Source organism: Carassius auratus, unplaced genomic scaffold, assembly GCF_003368295.1.
Source record: "Carassius auratus strain Wakin unplaced genomic scaffold, ASM336829v1 scaf_tig00003529, whole genome shotgun sequence".
Classification (NCBI taxonomy): Eukaryota; Metazoa; Chordata; class Actinopteri; order Cypriniformes; family Cyprinidae; genus Carassius; species Carassius auratus.
In genome coordinates, this window is record NW_020523526.1 from 113,664 (window position 1) to 137,116 (window position 23,453).

Below are 23,453 nucleotides of genomic sequence, written 5' to 3' on the forward strand. Positions count from 1 at the left end.
TTCTAATTTTCTGAGATACTGAATTTGGGATTTTCCATTGTCAGTTATAATGATCAAAATTTAAATAAATAAACATTTGAAATATATCAGTCTGTGTGTAATGAGTGAATATAATATACAAGTTTCACTTTTTGAACGGGATTAGTGAAATAAATCAACTTTTTGATGATATTCTAATTATATGAACAGCACCTGTATAGTAAGGCATCTGGCCAAACAGAAAAAAAGTAATCGGATGCATCTCTTTAATGTAGGGCAACAACCTGTTTACTCCTTCTTCTGTGGAAAGTGCAGGGGGTAAAACTACCAAACGGTGATTGCGGGTCCTGCATCTGAGGTTGGATACAAAGGCAGCCTGTCTACACTTAAATCTCATATTTTTATACATTTATATACATTGCTTAGGTGATTATAAATATAAAAATAAATATTAAATATATTTAAACTATATTTTAAAATATACAAATTTTATACTTTAAATAAAACCGGTATAATAAAATAAGGTAATTCAAATATAATCAATGAAGGAAAAGTGAATACAAAAATAAAAGTTTTAGTATTTAAAAAATATACTAATATACTATTTGTTTTCTATCTGGTATATCCACTATCTAGAAAATGCAAAAAGCATGCAGGAAGACTTGGCTGGGAAAATGAGAGATTCATACTAAAAAAATGAGTATGAACCAGACACTACTGCCAACACATACACACAAACACACAAACAAACACACACACACACACACACACACACAATGAAATATCTGCATCGGAATCATGAAGGGAATATGCCTCCCACCATGCCTAAGTAGATGGGACATGTTAAAGGTGATGTAGGAGCAACAAGTGCACCTCCTGGTGGACTAAAGAAGAGCACTCTGGAGCAACAGCCATTGACTTGATACTTGACAGGTATAATTCAAACTGCAAACTCGAGTGCTACAGAAATGTTTTTTTTTTTTTTTGTTGTTGTTGTTGTTTTCTTCAGTATTTAGAATAAACTTGTATTTAGTTTAAAATTGCATATTTCTTCTTACTGAAAGACTGACTAAAAATAAATGAAAACATCTTAATAATAACAATAAATTAAGGATAACTGTATAAGAAACTTAATTTTTTTCCCAAAAAGCAATGTTCAGTTAAATTAGTTTTAGCCATTTTAAGAACAGACTAAGAAGTAGTAAGTACTTTTAAGTAGTAAACCCATGAGATGCCCTGTCCATGGCCCTCCATACGTGGGCATAAAAATTGTCAGCTTTCCATGGCATGGGCCTCTGGAGCCTGTGGGAGTGCCGTCAAATGTAACCGTATGTGCTGCAATTTTTTTAGGTATAATAGTCTCTGCGCCCTTGACAGTGAAGGCAGGGTTGTCCACCTGAAAAGAGAAGGTCATTCTTAAAGGAAATCGAGACACTGGAACCTGAGCTGATGGCGAGCAGTGATGGGAATAACGGCGTTATAAATAACGGCGTTACTAACGGCATTACTTTTTCCAGTAACGAGTAATCTAATTGATTACTCTTCTCATCTTAATAACGCCGTTACCGTTACTGCCAAAAAATGCGGCGCGTTACTATAACTGATGATGAAGCTGTTTTTTTTTTTTCATCAGACCAACTAGATCTCTGAGCGAGAGGCAAATACTTTTTTTACTGTTCTTCCTTGGTTAGTGGGCAGAGCACGAGACAAGCGCATAAATGCTGACGATTGGCTGAGGTTGAGTAAAATTTCATTGTAAGCCAATCAGAGGTAGAGTTGGGCGGGTTTTCGAAAGCACGCATAGTAGTGATGGGAATTCGGCTCTTTTGACTCAGCTCACTGAAAAGAGCCGGCTCTTTGGCTCACAAACGGCTCTTTAAATGACTTTGACTATAATATTTCAATTTTTATTACATAATTATTTAATTTCTATAGGCTAAATTTAGAAAAATAGAGTTGGCTCTTCAGATATGCGAGCCAGCTCCCGAAGTTCAACTAAAAAAGCCGGCTCTTAGAGTCGGCTCATTCGCGAATCACGAACGACTCCTCAAAAGCTCATTCGCGAACGAGTCGATCCATCATCACTAACGCTCATTCGCGAACGACCCATCATCGGACAGGACAGGACACACAACGAACAACACAAGCCAGTCAGTCAACGAGAGACAGGTATGGCGACGAGCCCAAATAATCCAAAAGTAGCCTTCTCTAAATGGAAGTATATACATTACTTTTTCCTTCAAGAAATTAACCCTTTCGAGTCGATTAACGCATATATGCGTTTTGAGTCATTTTCACCTGATAACCCCGAAAAGAACTTAAATTACACTCTCAGTTTTAATCGTACAGATAAGAGCAATACATCAATCGAATCTGTAAAGGGTCTAGTTTTTTTTGGATACAGACATAATAACAAAAAACCTTTGTGCACTTATAAAATAAAGATAACAAACAAGGTGCGCTGTCTACAGTCTTTGTCTCCGCTGATCGTCATGTACAAACATTTCATTAAAATGAACTGTAACTCCGTGAATACTCAACAAAGAGACATGAGAGAGATATCTATAGAAAGCCTGAAATGTCTACTTTTAAACTAAACAAGTGCTGCCGAAAACAAATATTCTGAGATAAAGTAATCCATATGAAAACAACGCGATGTCTATTTTTCATATCTCCGCTCATTATATTTAATGTGACCACGCCCCCGCGCTGAACGCTCTATTCAGATTCAAACTGAAGCGCGCGGCTTGAATACGCCCACACAGAAGAAAAAGCAGCAAGACTGTTCTTCAAGTTTTTATTTTATTTTACTGTTTGCTTCGCGATGAGAGGACTAAGACATAATTCACCCCAAAAAGATGTGATGTGGTTGAGGATTTGAGAAATGGATTTCCTCAGAAAAAAGAATGAAGCACTTTATTCAGCAGAGATCATAAACAGAGTAAGTCTCTCTTTATTTATTTGTACTAGTTTTCACATAACGTGTAAACATTTTACTAGTTAGACTTTTTCCAAATACTTTTTCCAAACTATAATTCCTGACTAAATGTATAATCAAGTGAAACATTATGAAGTTTCAATAACAATATACAATACTATACCATTCAAAAGCTTGATGTAAATAATATAAATGTGACAAATAGAGATAACTCTAACAAATGTAAAAACAATGCAGTTCTTTCGATTTATTCCCCCTAAAAAAACCTGAAAATATTATCAGCTCTTTTCAACATTAATAATAATAATAATAATAATAATAATGATGATGATAATAAATGGGGTTTATTTGGTAGAAAATAAGATTGTTAAAAGGATTTCTGAAGGATTGTGTGACTAGAGAAAGGATGCCAAAAAAATTGAAAGTCAGCTTTGATTGTTCCTAATAAACTGTTTAACTGCTCCCCCAAGTGGATATTAAATTATGTTGTGGGATAATTAAATATATTCTTAATAAACTACAAACATAAAATTATATACTTTTATTTTGTTCTCTTTCTTGTAAGTCCTCCCTCAGAGTGGCACAGTTGAATGAGAGGCTCATTATGCAGCTCATTATGCGGGCCTTTGTCTTCTCAGGTGTAAATCACAATGATATTCATGATAGTTGACGCCTACTCGCATATGACTTTTACCAACAAAAAGTGTTTTAGAAAATTTAAATCAATATATTGTATTCTGTGAGTGAGTAAACAAGATGATTTTCACATCATTCAGAAAGAAAAATTCTAGGCTACAAGCTCCAGTTCTCAACTTTTCCAGCAACCAATTTTATGTATGTGTTTTATTCCCTTATTCAAGTGATTTAACATTTTTAGTTTTTCACTAACCATGCATAACATTTTTTTTCTCAAAAATACAATCGTGTACATGCATGGGTTTCACATATTATTATAGCCCAGTTTGTGCTGATTACAGTGATATTAGACTTTACCCATTTAGATATTTATAAGAAACTGAAAAAAGCACAAATGTCAGGGCATGACAAAACTTCTCAAGGCCCCAAAAATACCCTTAGACTCCAGAGGGTTAAAGAAACAATAAAAGGAAATATCAAAAGTTCCCAAAAATCTATCGTGTTATTTGCATTGATCCACTATATAAACATAATATCTACATACATGCCATTTGATTGGAGGCTAGTCTCACTTTGTCCCACAGCAACTTTTTTTTTTAGATGTGTGTACAATGTTTCATGTTTCTGTTAATAATGTATTGTATTAAGTGTCCATTTCATTGTAATATTCAGATTTATCATAAATAATTGAACATGCACATGTATTTTAAGTTCCTTTAAAGAGGGGTAGAGGTGGGGTCACGTTTGAGCATTTAAAATGTAATTTTACTTGAAAGTAACGCAATAGTTACTTTCTTAAGTAACTAGTTACTTTAAAAATTTGTAACTGAGTTACTAATTTAGTTACTTTTTGGAAGAAGTAACTAGTAACTGTAACTAATTACTTTTTAAAAGTAACTTAACCAACACTGATGGCGAGTGGACCCTGAGCTTTAGGTGGAGTGCAGATGACATACAGAGGGAAGACCAACTCCCTGCCAAAGTCTGAGGAGATGCTGAGCAGGCTTTGGATGTCTCCCACCTGGAAAGGCTTGATATGGACCATCACACTAATATCTGTGCCAGTTTGGTTACTGCAGCATCTTTAACATCCTTTTCCACAGTGAAGTTTGGACTGCCTGTCTGAAGAATAGGTACTCTTTTGTTGCCTCATTCTTGAAAGTAAGAAAATGTTTTATGGGTCCTATATTTGTTTTATAACCAAAGAACAGTAGTCTGCATTAGCACATTTTATATAGGTGCATGATGGCACTTGCTTTAGCATTGTACTGGCCCTATTTATAAGCAAAGAAGGAGAGTTTGTAATTTTTTGTATCCAGTACAGGCACATCAATGTATTCCAAGCCCTTCAGGAAAACAATGCCATCTGAACGATCTGGTTCGATGAGCTCGATCACAGCACGGAACCTGCAAAGCAGGATATAAAACACAGAATGATAAAACAAATTATAGTAAGAAGTGGAATATAATTTGCAACTGAGGCTTTACGTCAATAAAAGATTTTACAATCATTAGAAAAGCATATCCCAAGAAGCACTGTATTGTGCGGCTTTTTTTTATGATTATTTTCACGATTAACAATGTTTATGCATGTGCAATAAGCATATGTTTATGTGTAATGAATCAAGATGACAACAAAAAGGTTTTACTCAACAGGATTATATGGCATTTGCACGTTGCGTCAAATTATATAATTTCTTTTAGTGAATTCTAGAATTATTATCTGTTGATTTTGAAGTATTTGAAATACATTTTTATGGACTGAAAAATTGTGTTTTGTTTTCAAACAAAATGCTTATAAGAAAAAATAGCTTTTTTCATCAATGTGAAATACTGTTTTGCGATTATTACAATTGCATAGTTATGTTTCTTTTAGACGAAGTACCTCTGATGACTGGACAGCCAGTTACAAATAGACAGTTACTGTCTGTGTGTGGTGGCTTTTGCATTTTATCTATTCGGTTATTGTGCCTTCAACCTTCGGGGGCTCAGCTGTGCCATGCAATATGTACAATAATCCACTGCCATCAGGAAAGGAGAAGAACACAGAGCCCTGCACCACAGCAGAGGGAGGTGTCATTAACAGTGGAAAATAACATAGGTTTTTTTGTACACCCTTGTTTTTTTATAATAGCTATTTGGACATCTGTTTCAAAAATAATATTGGAAATAGTCATCTTGTGGAGAGTGTGTCATACCTCACGCCTTTCCCAATCTGCAGTCATGACCAGTGGCTTGTATGTAATCTCATAGGTGTCCTGCTGCAGGGGCTCAATGAGGAGAGTGGGCGGCCCACTCCAGTGCTCTCCCTCTATGACACATTTCAGAGTCTGGTTAATGCGGCTGAGTAGAGCCAGAGACTGAGTACACTGACTGCACACCTGACACACGAAATTCACCACCTGCTTACACAAAAGAGAAAACAAGCAAGAAAAATACAGTGACACAATGAATTAGCCAGGCTTTTTAACTTTATTTTTATCAGCACATCTCATATTAGCAAATGAACAAGGTTTAGTATTCACTAAAGAAAACTGACACACTGTATCATTCAGACCTATGTTTTTTCTTCTGTCTCTGCAGCCCCTTACCTCTGTTGCAACCCAAGGGACAATGCAGGAGCCCGTGAGGATGAGTTTTAATGGTTTGCCCCCCTCTATAGTACAGAGATCATCATATCACAGATCTTTACTCAGCTCAGTAGGGGCAAAGTTCACTTCGAGGGATACTTCCATTCCTGGGGTGATGTAGCCCTCAGCAGGAAAAATGATGGAATCTGGAGAAAAGCTCTTTACATCTCATTTGAATCTGAAGAGAACAAAGAAAAGCTGAAGATGCAAAAATATAAATGTATATCCCTATCTGAGTTTTTGTAATAGTTGAGTCTTTTTCACTCGGATTCATTCATTTTCAGAACCAGCCACACATTTTAGATGCAACTAGTCACTTTTAAGGTTTTGTGATCACGCGTGGATGTGTACCTCACACCAGTGTCTCTTGTGTTCTGCATGATAATGTGATGAAAGGCATGGCAGTGCTGGACCACAGCTCTGAAATCCAGGTAGTCAGTCTGTGTCCAGTCTGACCTCCACTCCCTGGAAACATCCCTTCATGACCAGCAGGGGGCAAACAGCACCAAGACACCCCAGCTGCAACTCCTCAGTGAAGGAAGGCATGGAATGTTCAGGAGAAAAGAGAAGATCCTCCACACAGTGGCAACCTCCCTCTTTAAGTGTCACCTCCCTTTCTGGATGCACTGACAAGATCTGAAAAGCACAATGAGTTTTTCTTATGTAATGTATGTAGCGCAGTGGAATGTATGCATGTATTATGAAATGTTTCTTGATTACCCAATTAGCACATTAGAATGTTTTCCCAAGGATTGTGTGACATTGGAGACTGGAGTAATGCTGTTGAGAATTCAGCTGTGCCATCACAGGATTGTTACATTTTTAAATATATTCAAAAAGGAAAAAAATAATCTAAATTGTAATAATATTTCACAATATTACTTCACAATTTTGTTGCATTTTTAATTGAATAAATACAGCCTTGGTTAGCATAAGATTCTTCTTTCAAAAGCATTCTACTTATAAGAGAGTGTGAGTGTACATGTGTTACCCTAGAGTTCTGGAGAGAGTTATCAGTGTCTGTGAAGACTTCTCGTCAGGGAAGCGTGGCTGCAGTTCACCAGAGGGATCAATTTCAGACTTTGCTGGCCAATCTGCACAGCTCCAAAATTGACCACTTCATGTGCTGAGTTCTCCAGATTAATCTGAAACAAAAACAGGGGAGGATGAATATATATTACATCAGAATGTAAATATCTGGTATCATCCAAAACTCCCACAACTTTTTTGTCTTTGTCACCTTCATTTCAACAACTTGTCCTGGGATCTCCAGTCCACCACTTGTTTGGCACATCTCAGAAACCACCTTCTCGTGAATCTCCATGAAGCCACCAGGAAAAAGGACTTGAGGGGTGAAGCTAACCTACAAGACAGGCATGTTAGAAAAATAAGCATTATTAAAATAAGCGTATTATAAAAAGCACACATTTCCGCTGAAGGCCAAAGGTGAAGGTGCAGGTCAACCTACTGCCACTGTGTCCAATTTAGGTTCCACCTGCAGGGGGGGCTGCAGCACTAATGGCCCAAGACAGGTCATAACCAACATCTAAACTGAATTTCCCAGGATTAGATACCACAAATGAGCATGTGGATTTATTATTTAGCTCCATCTATTCAGGGAACAGATGACAGGAAGTGGCAGAAAACTTGATCTAAACATTTTGTACTCTGCCAAAATATCTACTGGCACACACACACTAACTAAGGGTGCATAAATAACTTGATAGTCGACTTGATAGATCTGGTTTTTATATGAATGAAATAGCATACGTATCTTTAGGTGGAACTGTACCCTCCCTAGGCTCTAGCACCAAGCTCTCTGGTGGCCCTCGGAGTGGCATGTAGACTCTTGGACCATAAAATGAAATAGTTGATCTTCTCTGTTCACGTGGCAGATTCTCACAAGATGTGGGAATCACAAAAGTAAAACAGCAGTTGAAGAGCTGTGTGTTGGATGACTGATCTCATCTTAGGGTATGGGACTGTGGAGAATGTTATAGGTGGTGGGATGGGTGGACCTTTAGGTTCAAACCCTAACTCATCCAAAACCTGTGATAAAAACATTTTAAAAAAACTTGAACTTGATATTCAATGGATACAAACTTTGCGCAACAAAGAACTGTTTCAACAATAAATAGGAGCCGATGTACTTTACCTCCTGATAGGAGGGTAGTTTCTTCTTGCTGATGATCTGAAATCCATTCAGTTGTTCCTACTCTTTTTTAAGACAGCCAGATATGGGGTGTAGGCTGTGGAAACACCATCTTTTCTGAGCCCTCGGCACCATCAGTTGACACTTGAGTCTGACTGGGAGCTGGTGACTTCATATCTGCTGCCTCCACTTTCAGATTTTCTTTCTCAGATTCCTCCTTCTCTAGTTCCCTCTTGCACTTCTTGGCAAAGGGAGGAAGACAGTTTGTTACGGCTCCAGTCTCTTGGGCTTCAGAGGCCATGGGCTGCAATAAGAGACTCTGTGTTGGGTCCCAGAACTGAAGAATGTGTTGGAGCTCTGGCTGACTCTGTTCATACTTGGTGTCATCTCCTCTTCTCTTAAATTCTAAAGCTCCTGTTGTCTTCTTTCTCCTTTTCTTGGTCAAACTTGTCCTGAGTTTATTGTCTCCATGTCAATCACAACACCACGGTGTCAGTCGCTAAGCTATGGCATGGACAATATTACTATGTGCTGTCTACATATGCTGTGATTGACACAAAGTATCAGCCATATATCAGATATGTGTAGGGTATACAAAATATGTACACACCTGCAGTTTCTCTGACAGGATCTCTACCAACACATCATCAGGCAATAGGCAGCTAATCAGCCCCAGCTCTTCATTTTAACTGGCATTCTCACACAGAGGCCTGTGTACCTGACCACTTTTCTGCAACACACACACATTTGAGATATTTAGTTTATTTATATCTATTCATACATGACACATACATGACAAACAAGACACATACATTACAGATCCATATGTTTCATCATATGTTTGGTATTACTAAACTATCTTGCTATATTTACTATATTAATATAGGGAGAACCTGACACACATACACATATGTTGGTTTTCCATGTTTTATGGGGACATTCCATGGGCATAATGGTTTTGATACTGTACAAACTATATTTTACCGTACCCCAAACCTACCTCTCACATATATATACTAGGGTTTACATGCTTACACACACACACACACACACACAAACATTAATTATACACATTAATATACAATGGTATATAAACATACACTACCACTCAAACATTTATTGCATTAATTAACTGTATTGAAAAAAAAACAATAACTGCAAAATTAGTAATATTGAGAAAGAGTATTACAATTTAAATAACTATTTTCTTTATCAATATATTCTATTTCAATTTTAAATGTTCTGTAATTTTTTTATTTTCAGCACCCATAACTTTTTAGTTTCACAATGATTTTGTGCTCAAGGAAAAACTCAATGCTAGATAAAATTCTGCTGCTTATTTTTTTTTTTTTTTTTTTTTTTGGAAACTGTCATATGTATATATTTTTTCAGTATTATTTAATGAACATCATTTATTTAAAATGTAATAATGTACTGAATCATAATACCAATCTCATAAAGAATCCAAACTCATTTAAATTACTGTTGCCCTAGGCTGAACTATACCTTTCCCACTGAGTATCACCCTCAGATGGTGCAGCTGTGTCCCCCTTGTCGTCATCTTCAAGACCCTCCCCGGAATCTTAAAAACAAGTTAGATCTATTAGATTAATAATAATAATAATAATAATAATAATAATTTAATCTTGCCAAAAGGCAAAACCTGTGATAATGTACTTTGTCAGATTTGTTTTGTAGCTAAAAAGTAAAAAGAAAAAAAAGAAAAAAGCAGTCTAACACATAGCGGAGCACAAGCAAACATCTTTAAAAGCTTTTGTTTATTAAATTTCATTTCATTAAATCATTTCTAATTATATAGACTATGGTTTTACAAAATGGGATACATGGAAAAATGTATTATAAAGAGATAAATAAAGATAATTTTAAATAGATCATAAAAAAATAAGATTAAACTAAATAAATGTTAAACCATAAAAAAAAAAAACATTTAAATAAATAATTTGTGCCTTGAAATAGATTTGGGACTCTGAAAAAATGGAAAACCCTTGATATAGACCTCTGTTGCTGTATATGTTATCCTGTTTCTGTGAGCTCTGCTCTTTGTTGAAGTCCAACATTTCCTGGGGCAGAGTCTCGCCAGGGGCAAAGGGAGGTAGAAGTAACACAGCATCATATCCTTTTAACATTCGTCTGAGATCTGAGTAGCAGAAGAAAAAAAAAAAAAAAAAAAAAAAAAAACAATGTAAGAGGATGATTTTGCAATGGGAATGACACTGTCCAACACTACACTGATCCAAACAAATATTTGAAGGTCATTGTTGAGAAATAAGATACAGCACATATAAAATACATACAATAAGATATTGGGAGAACTGAAAATATATACAGTACACAGAAAATGAGACAAATGCTAAAATAAAGATCATATATTTTCGCATGAAATCATAATAGGAATTTTCATGTTGATACTTTCATATTGGCAGCATGTGATCTCATTACTGTCTAAGAGAAAAAACACATGAAAAACCCTATGAACTTATTAAGCTCACCTCTTCCTCTTCTATTTACTGCTTGTCAAAGTACAGAGAGTAAAACTCTATAGGGAGGGGGCAAGGGTTACAAACAACCACCTCAGCCACCTTCCCTTCACTGTAGGGCAAGACAGACCCAAAATCTAGCTCTGAGGAGGAAAACTCCAGCTGAGGCTCTTCTCCCTGACCGTGGGCCAGCAGCAAGATCTACTGAGTGCTCTGAGCCACCATTATCACTAATCTCTGACTGTACACCCCCTGAAGAACACACATCAGAAGGAAAACAACCAGGCCTTTGAATGAAGATGGCACACAATTTTATCGACTGCAGGCAACACAAAATATTGGAATTATTCATAACTCAATCATGCTACTATGACTCCCAATATAACTACAGTGCCTCCAACAGTTTAAGGAATCAAGTTCAACATATTAAACTGATTTGGGTTAGTATTTTATCTATATACTGTAAAATATAAATTGAATATAGATCAAATATAGCTAGATTTAACCTCTAAACTCTGATATTAGAAAGTCCCATTCATAATTATTACACTAAGATATGGTTTTTAAGAAGTCTCTTTGACCAAAATAATATTAATAAGTGCTGAAATGCTACATTTAAAATAACCATTTGCTATTTTAAAATATCTGTTATATCATTCATTTGTAATGTGTGTCATTTAGTTTTGTGAATTTTCAGCAGCCATTACTCCAGTCTTCAGTGTTTCATAATCCTTCAGAAATCATTCTAATAGGCGGATTTGCTGCTCATGACACATTTCTTATTATTATTATCAATGTTGAAAACAGTTGTGCTGCTTAATAATTTTATTTGATTCACGTTTATTTCTTCCTTAACAAAAGTATTTATCTATACACTTACACCAAAGTTTTGATTAGTAGTGTATAATAAGTAAAACTGATCAAAACTTTGTTGTAAGTGATTTTTTTTATGAAACACTATAATGTCTGTGTTTCATCACCCCCTCTGCTGGGCTGAATTTGATCTGCACATTGGTTCTGTCACCAGAATAGAGTGTGCCATCTAAGGGCAATTACTCAAAGACAACTGGAGGAGGCTGCTGTTTCAGATGAGCCTGTCGTCTGAGGTACAGTGGGATGTGCTTGTCAGTCTGTTCACATAACCAAACAGACAACAGCTGGGATAAATTCCCATTGAATTACAACAATAACCTGCCACAAAAAACATGCCACAAAGACGAATGAATCTCAGCTGTGGCCAACACCCATTAATATCCAGTAGATATATGTAAATCATTACTAAATCAGCTTATTAATGATGGAAATGAACCTCAAAGTCAACATAAAAATCAAAATGAACTCCATTACTTTCTTCCCCTTCCTTGTGATGAAATCCATCAAACTCCAATGAGAATAGCTATTATTGCAGCTTTGTAAATACATTTTTGTGTTTTCTATATATCTATATATCTATATCTATATATTTATATATCTATATATATCTATATCTATATATATATATATATATATATATATATATATATATATATATAGATAGATAGATAGATAGATAGATAGATATATAGATAGATATATATATATAGATAGATAGATATATAGGAAACACAAAAATGTATTTACAAAGCTGCAATAATAGCTATTCTCATTGGAGTTTGATGGATTTCATCACAAGGAAGGGGAAGACACAACATGCATTTATCACATACAGACTCACAGTAGGAATGTAGTCCTCTTCAGGTGGCATCTCCTCCTTTGCTGTGACAAGCCTGATCAACACCTCCTACCTTGATTTTTCATTGTCCACTGAGTCTTTTGCCTTCTTTAGCAAAGAACCATATATTTCCTCATCTAGCCAGAAAACACCTTCATAAGGTTTCATAGCCTCTTCTGAATGCCTTATTTAGATGGAATTTGTTTACAGATTTGTTTGAGATCTGAGTCATGTATTTAAGTTCAAATCTATTTAATCTCACTTCTTGCTATTACTGATTCAACAATCTTTAGTATAGGCCATTTTCAAAGTATTGACCTTATGATGTAAATATCTCTTAAGCAACAAAGCCTGCAATTTATTTTCCCCTTACTACAAACTGCCTGTGTTAGTAAAGCAAAGAAACCGATCAATAATCAGGTAATCAGAGAGCAACACAGAGTCCCTTTTCTTAGTAATAGTGGCACCATTTGCTCTATAACCACAAGACCTCAGTTCCAACTGAGAGCAAACTGCTTGTTTCTGAGATAAATAGCACTCCTTCAGACTGGCTGCAGATCAGAGAGGATTTGAACAGTTCTAGTGCAGAGTGTGAGCTAGTTCAAGGTCAAGACCATTACATCTGTCTGCAATCTGGAACCGTTCAGCAGTGTTTGATTAAAGGTTAGGTGAGGCAGGATGAAGGCCTGGACTACTTTCAAGTATATTTGATGAGAGTGAAAGTTGGATCATATTCAGGCATTTAAAACATCCTGTCTGAACTTCTCAATGTGTGAAGCGCTGTTGGCCTAATTAGCTAAACGGCTAATTCATTTAAAAGGTTTTTTTGTATTAGAATTGGACAATCACTTGTTTTAGAATCAAAATGTTTTAGAAACTAGCTAATTGAAAGTTACAAAAACTGGGCTATAACTAAGGGTTTTTTCTGACATGTTACCAACAAATTATATTCGGTTGCTACTGTAAACGAGTTCTTCTGATTGGTCCACTTGTTTAAAAATGATTAGCTGTGCTGTGTGTCAGAAATGTGGAAAACACTTCTTGAAAACACATCTTAATACTTGATGCTCAGGAGCAAGACGCTAAAAAAGCTGTGAGACAAGACGCAATGCATCTTCAGCGTCTACACTGAAACATAAATTAAAAAGCAGAGCAAGTGCAAGCAAAAACGCATTTTGTGTGCAAATTCGCCAAAAGCACACCTGTCCTCAACAAGCCATACAATTTGAGGTATGATGAATGTTTATAGCACAAAGTGTAATACTTTAAGAACTGTTCAGATTTCCAGATTACCAAAAGTTTGGAGTGTATAAGACAGTATTGTGCAATACATTACTATTTAAAATAATGAATTAATGTTTTCTATTATAATATTATTTTTTATGTGATGGCAAAGCTGAGTTTTCAGTAGTCACATGATCCTTCAGAAATCATTATCTTATATGCTGATTTGCTACTCAGTAATCATTTTTCATTATCAAAGCTAAAAACAGTTGTGCTGGTTAATATTTTTGTGAAAACTGTGGACAGTAACCTACTCAGGTTACACTTGGGCAACAAATTTGATAACCAATGTATAAAAAGTCATCAGGGTATTAAAACATGCAAAACATCTCACCTTGCTGGGCACAATATGTATACATATCACTGCTGAAATGATCCTATTGATCCTATTTAGGGGGCAGTAGTTGTCTAATGTTTAGAGAGTCAGGATTCTAACCCAAAAAGGTCATGGGTTTGAGTCTTGGTACCGCAGGGATACCAATACAATGACTGAGGTGACACCCTTGAGTCACTTGCTATTATGGTGACAGTGTGTAGTTACCTGTAATCCAAAACACTCAGTGTCATTTGTGTCCAGCATATACAAAACAAAGGAAGCCTGACCCTTGAGTTTGATTTCATAGATGGGCCCTCCTTCCACTTCACACAATGCCAACATGTATGCTGAAGTCAGCATGGCCAAGAAATGAGAAGGTCACCAGCTTGGTGTCAGTATAGATATCACTAAAGAGTTTCCATTTTGTTGTAGATCATTAAACTATTATGCTACTTTAGAGGTCTGTCCTAAATCAGTTTTCAGAGGTTATACCAACCTCTTTCACACCCACACTTGGATGCACATTGGCTGTGAGACTGATGGGTTTGCTTCCCAGCTCCGTGCTCAATGACCTTTGTGCTAAGTAGTTCCTATTTTTCTATTCTGCTCCTGTCTGTTAGTTACCATGATGCAATTCATCCTCTTCCAAATGAGGCACGATTATGTCAGCGTCCCTGCAAAAACAAAAACACATTATGAGGGGTCTTCAACAATCATCAGATCTCTATCTCTTACTTCACAATTTTGTTCTACCTAAAGGGTCAGACGGAAAACCAAATTGGGTCTGTCAAGATGGCCATTAATTACACAACGCATTAAATAATTGAATGGATCTAATTTATCAGAAGAAATGTTCACATGGGAAATCTCAGGCTTTAAAGAAAAGGAAAGGAATATAATAAGAGCCACACTCACTCAGAATAACCTTTGATGGAACCAGTGTCATAATATCTCCCTTTTGGCAAAAAAAGCAAATGAAAAATCTTGTAAAAACTATTCAGATTGAAAGTAGTATTGAAACTTGGCAGGTTGTAACAAGGGATGCTATTATAAAAGGAATCAGCAGGGGGCAGTGTTTATCAAAAAATCTATCTTTCTTTCTTTATTTTTTCCCACCCTCCAAAAGCCAGGAGGTGATTGCTTAGTACAGATAATGAATAAGCTCCACAAGACCCTTGGAAATTGAAAACACCAGCCACATATAGAAAAAAAAAATGGTATTCCTCTAAAATCCATCTGAATGATGTTTGTTTTAATATGTGTGTGAACAAGTATCTCCATCCAACATCCCTGTGAACCAGACTGTGAGCACAGAACAAATGACAGTGTAGAGATTTTTAGATACTAATGCAGCGAAGGGAAGTCGGGTGCAGGTGTTTTCAAAGGCTGAAGTCTCTCAAGAGACATGTGCTGCCAGAAATGCTCGCTACGCTCAACAAACAAATAGATAAGCCACACATTTACCTGCCCTCCTCGATATGAATGCATATGTGATGGGTGCTTGAGTAATCTAATGGTCTAATAAATACTCAAAGGTCTGCTAACATGATAAGATTCGAGTAAACATCTCACTTTAAATGTATCCTCATAATTCTTGCTTATTATCAGAGAGGCATCAGAGAGTTGTCAGCTAGTCTCACGCAGAAGCTCTTCTCAGACCTGTTTGGGTCCGTCTTGCCGTCAGCTTCTCTCTGCTCTAACAGCTCCCACTGCGTCTCCCTGCTCTCCCCCCAGCATCTCTGTCAGTCCCTTGACTCATCTCATCAAAAAAACCTACCAGAAAAGAAGGAAAAAGTAATCAGTCTCATATCAGCCACAGACACCATTAAAAAAAAACTGTCCATTAACAAGAAATCCGCTACGTGTTGAGAGCCCAAATGGATCAACGAAGTGGTGCAATAATACCAGCTTCGCTCTTGGTTTTAATTACTGATAGGCTTTTAATTAGCAGGCTGGACAATGCATGCTGAAGCCCCTGTGACATTGATAGAAAAGGTCATAGTCTTATTGGATCATGCAGAAGGTGGGAAGCGAATAGCAGTGCAGAAAGTGATTAATCTTCACTGGCTCGCACTGTAGCCCCATGGAGGCTATATCGATCAATCTGACGCAGGATATGGCAGCCACTAAACAACGATTTAATACTATAAAAACTCAACCCAAAGTTATCAACAGCTGAGATTTAAAATAAGGCTTTGTGCAAGCAATTTTTATTTTTTAAACAAGAGACCATAAGCGTGAATGTAAAGCTGAGAGGGTGTTAGATATATTGGCATATGGGATACACATGATTGCAACAATTAAAATTGTTTTAATTCAAACATATTGTCAAAAATGACAAAAATACAGTGGGAAAAGTGTTAACTGCAAGATATTAACACTAACAATGCCTTGACCTTGTTGTTTCCAATTGCATTATTTGATTATTCAAAAAAAATGCAATCAGAATGAGCAATGTCAAGGATTGTCCCACTTTAACAGTGCAAGCTAAATCTGAACAGTGAATGAACACCAGTAAACTGAACGGCCCTCCAGGACTGAGTTTGGTGACCCCTGCTATTCGCAAAAACTCTCTAAAAATAGATATGGTTTATACAGAAAAAAAAGGTTTTAACATCATTGTGTTAAATGCTGATACTTACATTAATATCTAAAAAATGTTTGAATAACTGGTTTCATTTTGCACTTAAAATACAATTTTAATTAGACGCCATTTTAGTCAGCGTAAAATGGACCAAAATGATTTAATATGACATGAAATAGTAACTAAATGTAATTTATATCTTCATCAAAAGAAAACAATATGAGTATAGAAGTGAACTAAAAATATATTAAATTAAACACATTTTTATATATATATTTGATATTTAGACAAATGTTGACTGTTATTGTAAGATGCTGCATTTGAACACCACAGAGACTGTAAATGCTGCTGACCCATTATTTAATCACATGCTTCTCCACTACTCACTTCCATCTGCAAAGTGTGAGCTGCCATACATCATTACCCATGTATTCAGTTATAGTAAGTTACTGCATTTCCTCCCAGGGCTTACAAAGCTTGACTGGACATCTGTCCGTCTTGAACAGCTGAGTGATGAATTAAAGCATTGACTGCTTAATCTTTTGGGTCTTTTTTGGGAGTCATTAGCTTATACACTCACCTAAAGGATTATTAGGAACACTATACTAATACTGTGTTTGACCCCCTTTCGCCTTCAGAGCTGCCTTAATTCTACGTGGCATTGATTCAACAAGGTGCTGAAAGCATTCTTTAGAAATGTTGGCCCATATTGATAGGACCGCGTCTTGCAGTTGATGGAGATTTGTGGGATGCACATCCAGGGCACGAAGCTCCCGTTCCACCACATCCCAAAGATGCTTTATTGAGTTGAGATCTGATGACTGTGGGGGCGATTTTAGTACAGTGAACTCATTGTCATGTTCAAGAAACCAATTGGAAATGATTCGAGCTTTGTGACATGGTGCATTATCCTGCTGGAAGTAGCTATCAGAGGATGGGTACATGGTGGTCATAAAGGGATGGACATGGTCAGAAACAATGCTCAGGTAGGCCGTGGCATTTAAACAATGCCCAATTGGCACTAAGGGGCCTAAAGTGTGCCAAGAAAACATCCCCCACACCATTACACCACCACCACCAGCCTGCACAGTGGTAACAAGGCATGATGGATCCATGTTCTCATTCTGTTTACGCCAAATTCTGACTCTACCATCTGAATGTCTCAACATAAATCAAGACTCATCAGACCAGGCAACATTTTTCCAGTCTTCAACTGTTCAATTTTGGTGAGCTTGTGCAAATTGTAGCTTCTTTTTCCTATTTTAGTGGAGATGAGTGTTACCCAGTGGGGTCTTCTGCTGTTGTAGCCCATCCGCCTCAAGGTTGTGCGTGTTGTGGCTTCACAAATGCTTTGCTGCATACCTCGGTTGTAACGAATGGTTATTTCAGACAAAGTTGCTCTTCTATCAGCTTGAATCAGTCGGCCCATTCTCCTCTGACCTCTAGCATCAACAAGGCATTTTCGCCCACAGGACTGCCACATACTGGATGTTTTTCCCCTTTTCACACCATTCTTTGTAAACCCTAGAAATGGTTGTGCGTGAAAATCCCAGTAACTGAGCAGATTGTGAAATACTCAGACCGGCCCGTCTGGCACCAACAACCATGCCACGCTCAAAATTGCTTAAATCACCTTTCTTTCCCATTCTGACATTCAGTTTGGAGTTCAGGAAATTGTCTTGACCAGGATCACACCTCTAAATGCATTGAAGCAACTGCCATGTGATCAGTTGATTCGATAATTGCATTAATGAGAAACTGAACAGGTGTTCCTAATAATCCTTTAGGTGAGTTTACATAAAGAATTACAAACTAGATACACTTCGTATTCAGACAATATGTTTAAAAATGTCCCAGTGATTTTATGCCCATACAGTGAATGTCATTGGGGTCTAATAACTGTGTTTCAAAGAAGAAAGTAAGTCGGTAAGGTGTGTATATTATGACATGTTTTTATTTCTGAATGAACTATCCCTTTTAGGTTAAATTTATAATTTGAACCTGAAATCAATGGCATCAGTGGTCCTACCAAATATGGCATTGCTGTTGATCTAACAAGAAGGCCCAATGGTAGGAAATGCAGAGTGGGCTGCAGTTGGTCATGGTGAGCTTGTAGCAAGATTTTGTGTTGTTGAGAACGCAGCCAAAGTCGAATGAGGTGCTTGAGAACTTGAGATTACTTGAGACTACCCTGTCCTGCTGAGGGTGGCCATGGGACCAGAACTCCAGCACATCCTCAACCACACGAGTGACAAGGTCCTGTTGATCCATGGTGTTGAAACACACCAATAGCTCTTTTTGAGCTCTAAAAGACATCACCAGACTCTAGAATTAGACTTGAAAAGACCTGAAAGACCAAAAAATCTGATTCACGGGTCAGAGTAATGGAAAGCATTAAAATCTTACTTGCATGCATAGATGTACAACAATAAGATAATGGCATTTTAATATCTTTATTTTTGCTTTTTGGAAGTAATAATTAATGAGTCCCATTAATAACTCTGCCATTAATGGTAAATAATCTGCATCTTAACTCAACCTGTTTACCTTTGAGGATGTATACAGTTCCTACCCATCATAATCACACAATACAAAAGGCTCATGCAGAGTCAGTTCCATTGAGAGGTTCAAGGAAGACACACTCTTGTCTTGAGAAACAGCCTCTGACACATCTGGAGCCTGTGCGTTAGATAAACTTCATAAATATACTGTAAAAACAACATATTAATTAAGCTAAACCAATAAAACACAATATACTACAGGATTAGAATGTGTGTTACACAAAATCTACTGTCTACCATACCATACAATATTTCATACTGAAAATATGTCTCCGTTCAGACTGAGAATTTCTAAAACTACACTAGCATTTGCTGAGGAAGTAATATTGAGACCAGCTAATATTAATGCTATTAGACACAATATCATTTTCAACACAAATATGTCATTTGTGCAATTCTACTGTCAACACTTAAAAGGCGAATATCATTCTCCCCTACTCTCTTGATTTTCCTCTTCCTTTACTTTCCTCTCATCTCTCTCTCTCCATTCCCTACTCGCTCTCTTTAATTGCTTTATTCCTCCAAGCTCTACTAGGGGAGCATTAAGTAAATCTAGCAGCACAGACTGTCAAAACACAAACGAATGGGACAGAATCAGATAAAAAGAATAGCACTGAAATACATTTGCATTTTTAGTTCTTAGTTGTTTAAAGTCAGGAGACATAAGAAGTGTTTGAAAATATGTAAGGCTGCAGCAAAAATGGGAGAGAACAGGAATCTGACAAGGGGGATGGTGTTGTGTGTGAAAAGGAGTGTGTGTGTTGAAAGAGAGATAATAAAAGTGAAATAAGGTGGACAGAAAATCATTTTCATCATAATGATGGTTCCCCAGGAGCTCACTATGCTTATTCTACAGCTTTTTTTTAAAAAACAGAAGAGGACCTGAGATGCCAGTGCTGAGCTGTGGGCGGGGGTTAAAATGAATTTGCCATCTCAGCTCACTTACAATCATTTTGCCAATGAGAAGTCAGTTAGGACGGCTCATTTGAATGAGTCGGCATAACAACTTGCTTGGTCTTTACTGTCAATATTAGGGACAGCAATCTATTTTCAATTTCAATAGACCATAACATTTGCCTATTCCTCTTGTCTTGTCTTTATGCAGTCCAGTGACTTACAAATGAATCAAAATTGATTGACTGGATGATAGATATTTTTTCTGTACCATTCATAAATTAGGCTTAATTCCTGTACAAGGAAGCAGTTAATTGCCTCAATCGAACCACACACTGCAAACTATTTTTTCAGCAGTATGGAAAGCATCTCGTACTTCATAAAAAGTGGAAGGACATTTGATAAAGGGTACATGTACAGCCACTGAGCTGAGGCACAGATAATGGACCTGACATTTAACATACACACACAGTACATTAACAACAAACGGAGTAATTTAAGGGATGAAAAAAAATGAAAATGGTGTCATATTTATTCACTCTCATGTCATTCCAAACCTTTATGACTTTCTTCTGCAGAAAATAAAAGAAGATATTTTGAAGAATATTTGAAATGGTTTTGATGACCAGAAAAATACATTTCTCGGAATATCTTCTTTCCACAGAAAGAAAAAAAGTCATACAGGTTTGGAAAGACAAGAGGGTGAATAAATGATGACATTTTCATTATCGGGTGAACTATCCCTTTTTAATATATAAAGTTTAATAATATAATATATAAAATAAAACACAAATAGACAAATTATTTTAATGCAAAAGTTGAAATTTTAGAGCATAAAGCATTTCTGACACCAGTTAGCAGATTAACTTTGGCACCCCTAAGAAACTAAATCAACTAGAAAATATACTATAATAACACTTGATGTTAAATAGAGGTTTTTGCTAACATTTTCCACATAGAAGTTGGGAGGAGTTACCACCTGCAATTAGAAAAAAAAACATTTTATACACAAAAAAGATCCTTTTCATATTCTCAATTTATGAATGGATGAGAATCATCTTTGATAGTCTCATTTTTAAAAAGCCTGCTCAACCTTGTCAGAAGTGCACTAAAACAGAGCCCTATGTTCTCTATGATGCCTGAGTGCCGGCACACTGACAGCCAACCAGCTGATAGCTATGCACTGCAGCAGTTAGGCGTGGGACGCAGAAGGGCAAGTCTATATTCACTTCTCACCTTCTCTCATCTCTAATTTACCATTAAATCAATAAGGACTCAAGGAGGCATGCATCTCTGTAATGCTCTAGAGAGGATGTCAATAAACAGTTACGTGCATCTCCACTAAAAGAGGATTAAGTGTGGCTTTCAGGACCTTCATCAGTGTAGTATTCAAACTTCAGCTGATTATGTCAGAACCACCGTTGGCTAATATATTTCAAATTGTTTCGCAGGATGTAGTCCAGTTATCAGTTAGAGATGATTAAAAGTTGATGCATATAAGAAAAAGGAACTGGAAGAACAGAACAACCATGAAGTTTTGTGAACAGTGGACACATGATATTGTTAAACTCAAAGACAACTGCATGAGATTGGTTGTTTTACCTGAAGTGAGTTCCCTAATTCAGGCTAGGAGCAAAGGGCTGACTATGGTGGTGCCCTTTTCTTTTGGCCGAAACAGGAATGTTAAAAATCATCATACATGCACATGGTATAGCACACAATCTTTCCATAGTAAAGTTTTAAACATATGACAGCAAAAGGATAACATTGAAACATTCTAATAATTCTATACATATAAATTAAATTTAAATTTTGCTCACAAGACATGTATACATAAAAGTGGTTACAAATGTGACTAGTTGGAAAACACACAGCCCCACTTTTTAATGCTACGCAAGGCTTAATTCATTTAATCAAAAATAACTTATCTTATATAGAGATTTTGTTTAACAATGTGGAAGTATTTACTGTCAGTTTTGATCAATGATCATTATTGATCAACGTGTCCTTGCTGAAGAATAAAACTTTTGACAATTTTTTTTTTGAAAAAAGCAAAAATTAAAACTGAAATGCTCACCTAGATAATAATAACTTTTAATTAATATACAGCAATGACACACTAAAGCGTCTATTACTTACAATATATTCTCCAACATAGGGCTCATGAAACAAAAATCCCAAGCACAAAACAATGGTAACTCCCTTATGTGTGTGGACTGATTCTTCTGTGTCTTATGTAATGTCCAGGGGAAATGATCCCACAGTGGATGAGTTTTCTTGTGGGGAAAGAGAAATATTAATGATCATTCCCTCCCGGTTGGCTTCAACACAAGCAAATGCCAGTCAATAGCCAACCGCTCAGCAAAATCTTATCTCAGTCTTGTAATTGAAGAGTTTTAAATAAACATCCATGTAGCGTATGTGTTTCTATGTCTATGTCCTGCCAGCAGGATTCTCTTTATCTAAAGGGAGAAGAAAAACTGGCGATAGTATAAAGGAATTGTGATCATGTATCAGTTTTATAATGAGTACTGAATGGCTAATGTATGGACACTGATTGTGCTTCAACTGACCCAGGAGTCTGACATCTGCTATATGCTGGGGTATTGACATTGAGGATATGCATATAAGCCGTTTTCCTCTGAAGCACCTCCTCTCTGTCCTACTTTTTCTCCCTACTTTCATTATATCCTTTCATTTTCTCATTACAAGAAAAACACAAATGAGAAGAAAAAAAAGAGCAAGCTCATCTTTGCATGCAAAAGTGCACCTCACCAGATGCTTAATTTGCACCACTACTTTTCATAACTGTTGGCTGAGGATTCAAATCAATTTTCATAATGCGGCCAAATGATTGATGTCCTGCACACCAACTTTTAATTGGGATTTTCTGACTGAGCAAAGAGAACGGGTGTTGGTGTGTAAAGGGATTCTGATTAATAGAGTTTTATTTATCTTAAGAATGGGGCTCATGGTGATGGCTGAGTATAGCTTTTGGCACATTTATCATCATTCTCATTACTCCCTCCTCTTACAGTCCTCATAGGAATAAAGAAGTGAGAAGACTGTAGAGAGGAAATTGAAGGTAGAATATTTCCTGTTTCAGTGTGCACAATGTAATACATTAATATAGTCAGTATTAGTAAAAAAATAAAAACAGTCATTTCATTATATATATATATATATATATATATATATATATATATATATATATATATATATATATATATATATATATGATCACAGAATGTAACAACTGTCCAATCAGAA

At 36.4% G+C, this 23,453-nt stretch overlaps 1 pseudogene; it reads right to left on the bottom strand.

Annotated features, from left to right (window-relative positions):
- Positions 1-1,170: 1,170 nt before the first annotated feature.
- LOC113070236 (hydrocephalus-inducing protein-like) overlaps positions 1,171-23,453 on the bottom strand; it is a 41,495-nt pseudogene continuing 19,212 nt past the window's right edge.